At 41.4% G+C, this 3,712-nt stretch overlaps 1 pseudogene; it reads left to right on the plus strand.

The window, feature by feature from the left end:
- Window positions 1-699: 699 nt before the first annotated feature.
- Window positions 700-1,734, plus strand: LOC100348434 (diphosphoinositol polyphosphate phosphohydrolase 2 pseudogene; annotated as a pseudogene).
- The last annotated feature ends 1,978 nt before the right edge of the window (window positions 1,735-3,712 follow it).

Genomic DNA, 3,712 nt, shown 5'->3' on the forward strand with positions numbered 1-3,712 from the left:
GAATTAAAGGGAAAAGCTAAATGGGATGGGGAGAAAAAGGACAAAGTATTCAAGCTAATTGAAAAACTAAAAACTGACAGCATATTTTTTAACAATTATAAGATTTAGCAAATAAAAATATAAGATATTTAAATAAATTTGAAATGAAAATCAAAAGCAGTTTTGATACCTAAATGAAATCTTTGAGATATATTGATACTAAAAACATTATGCATTATCTGTATTTAAATTATATATGTTGGGGCTGGTGTTGTGGGATAGTGGGTAAAGCTGTCATTTGTGACATTGGCATCCACTATGGGTGCCAGTTTTTGTCCCAGCTGCTCCACTTCTGATCCAATTCCCTGCTAATGACCCAAGAAAAGTAGCAGAGGATAGCTCAAGTGTTTGGGCCCCTGCCGTCCACGTGGGAGACCCAAATGAAGCTCTGGGTTCCTGGCTTGGCCTGGTTCAGTTCTGGCCATTGCAATCACCTGGGATGTAAACAAGCAGGTGAAAGATTCTTTCTTTCTCCCTCCCTCCCTCCCTCCCCCCCCTCTCCCTCTCTCCCCCTCCCTCACTCTCTGTAACACTTTTAAATAAATGAATAAAAATCTATTTTTAAAAAGTATATGTTAGGCCGTGGCGCTGCGGCTCAGTCGGCGTCGGTCTTCGCAACTGCCTCCGTGTGGCGCGAGCCAGGAGCCTGGCTCTTGGTGGCGACGGCGGAAAGAGGGAGTGGAGGCGAGCGGACGGCGGGCTCCGTGGAGAGCGGCAGACGCCCAGGCAGAGGCGGCGCTTCCCTCCCGGCCCCGGGCTGCAGTGACCGGCGCTCACCTCCCGCACCGCGTCGGAACGACCGCTGGCCCCGGGACTGAAGCGGCCTTGCCTCAGCTCCCCGCGCCGCCGTCTCGCCTGTCAGCGCGCCCGGAGCCCCGACGCCCGGATTCGTCCTCGCCCCTACTCCCCGGCGGGGTGGCGGCGGCCGGAGCAGCAGCTGCAGCAAGAACCCGCCTCTATGATGAAGTTCAAGCCCAACCAGACGCGGACCTATGACCGCGAGGGCTTCAAGAAGCGGGCGGCGTGCTTGTGCTTCCGGAGCGAGCAGGAGGACGAGGTGCTGTTGGTGAGCAGCAGTCGCTACCCAGACCAATGGATTGTCCCAGGTGGAGGAATGCAGCCGGAGGAGGAGCCTGGTGGTGCTGCCGTGAGGGAGGCAGGAGTCAAAGGAAAATTAGGCAGACTCCTAGGCATATTTGAGAACCAAGACTGAAAGCACAGAACATATGTTTATGTTCTTACAGTCACTGAAATACTAGAAGACTGGGAAGATTCTGTTAATATAGGAAGGAAGAGAGAGTGGTTCAAAGTAGAAGATGCAATCAAAGTTCTCCAGTGTCATAAACCTGTTCATGCAGAGGATCTGGAAAAACTCAAGCTGGGTTGTTCCCCATCCAATGGAAATTCTGCGGTCCCTTCCCTTCCAGATAATAACACCTTGTTTGTAAATGCTGCACAGACCTCTGGGGTGCCATCTGGTATAAGATAAAGAGGACTGGGCAGACCTCTCCCATCATGTGCAGTCTCACAGGGAGAAGCTTCATTTTCCTTGGCAAACATCTGAATGACGCTTGCAAACTGTCTGAATTTGCCATACAGGGTTTTCAAACAATTTGCATGTTTTTCAGATGCTTTCAAAACTTCTTTAAAAGAAATAGTGTAAAATATTTTAATAAGCCAAAGCCATGTGGAAATTTTTTTAGATGCCTTCACTGTGCCCTAACCCCCAAAAGGTTCTCATTTTTTCACAGCATTTTTAAAGCTTTTTTTTGTCCATTTGACATGAGCCTGGTTTATTTTATCAGATCAAATTACTGTGGGTATATTTCCCCCCTAAACTTTTCTCTTACTCATGGAATTAACATATTCAATAAATCCTTCTGTGGTAGGAATTAATAAAAAACATTTTTGATATTGAAGAAATCCATCCCTCCCAAAATGTGCTTCATAAATCAAAACTTAGGATTCATAAATTTGAAATTTAGGTTATTTTTGTTTGGTCCATAACTGTTTTGACAGAATTGGCTTATTTGGGGGAATTTGTCAACTCATCTGTCTTAATGTTTTCAGCTGGCATTATGTCACTAGATAACTGAAATTGCTGCCTCCCATGTAACTCAATAGCAGTTTTCACATGAAGAACACTCTTCAGAGTTGGTGATTTTTAGGGAAATCTTGTTAGCAAAATGCATGTCTAATTACATCATCATGAAAATTGTATTCATGGGATTTATTTAGCATGCTCAATTGCCATTTCCCTTTATAATCTCTTTATATATAATAACTTAAAAACATTATTTCCCTCAATGTAAATTGCTCTTAAAACATTTCAGTTTTTAAGTTTAGCAATACCTTTTCAGTTAATTTTCTATGGTTACTAGTAACCACAGGGGCATAGTCTCAGCTTGTACCCAGGCAGTGATGACTGTACCACAGTGGAAGAAAATGGCCTTCCTGCTATTCAGCTATTACAGACTAGGACTGCAAAGGCAACTCAAGAGATCTCATATTTTCTAGGTTGTCAAAAGGTACTATTTGTCATGTAACTAACTTGTGGGGCACTGGAACATACCTGAGCTGAGTCATCCTCACTTGTCTTTACACTCACTTAAAGCATATATAGACCACCTGGGTACCTTGTCACAGACTCTGCACCTCCCCACCAAATCAGAAATAAAAGGAGAGGAAAAGCTTCAATAAGATGTGGGGTGGGGGAGGGTGAAAGATCATTTGTGTTAGACTTCAGCCTTTTGTAAATATAATAACTGGTGAGTATAAAGCATAAAAAGGATAGTTAAAACATTGGCTCTACAAATTAACCTTTAAATTGTAATTGCTGCTGAAAATAGAATCCTCCTATACTTAAGGAAAACTGGTGCCATTACAAAATGAGATCTTGTGCCATAAATGCAGCTAAATATAAATATTAGTTCCCAAATTAATGCTAAGTAGGAAAACTTGTATTAACCAGTGTCATTTCATTCTAAATTATGTAATGTGATCAAACATGATCATCCAGAATTTTTATAATTTTCTTTGTACAAAGGTTATGTATTCTGGGTGTTTTTTAAAAAGGAAATATTTTAAATCCCACAAATTGACACTTTCTATATCAATCTTCAATGGACTAAGCTTTTTTTTCTCAGTGATCTCTGAAATTTCTTTAAATTATAGACTTAACAGAGAAACTGGATTGCTTTTGTATATAAGACTGCTGCCATCTGAAACGCTGTCACAAATACTGGGGGGGGTTATCTTGTATATGATATTCTTAGAAGTAATAATGCATGAGCTTATTTTATAAACTCCTGGACTGTGTATTTGACATGTAAAATATGTACAGTATTAATGTCAACCATCTCTTAAAGTTAGCCTATAAATATTGTTGTATAATTTTCTTTGGTCAGAAATATTTGGACTAAGTAGTACCACTTGGTTCAAGATTTTCTTCAGTGCCATTTAGCAAACCAACTGTCTTTAGTCTATGCAATTAGCAAGAAATTAATACAACAGAATACTTCATGGCTTCCACACTTGAAATTTCACAGGAGGGGTTCCTTCCCAACTTCTCTGGAACCCGGTCCAGCAAAATTAGAGGAAAGGCCCTAAGATTTATTTCTGTTAGGAAAAGCCAATGTTTCCAGGCTAAAGAGTTGAATCTACTAAAATTAAC

This window comes from Oryctolagus cuniculus, chromosome X (assembly GCF_964237555.1).
Source record: "Oryctolagus cuniculus chromosome X, mOryCun1.1, whole genome shotgun sequence".
Classification (NCBI taxonomy): domain Eukaryota; kingdom Metazoa; phylum Chordata; class Mammalia; order Lagomorpha; family Leporidae; genus Oryctolagus; species Oryctolagus cuniculus.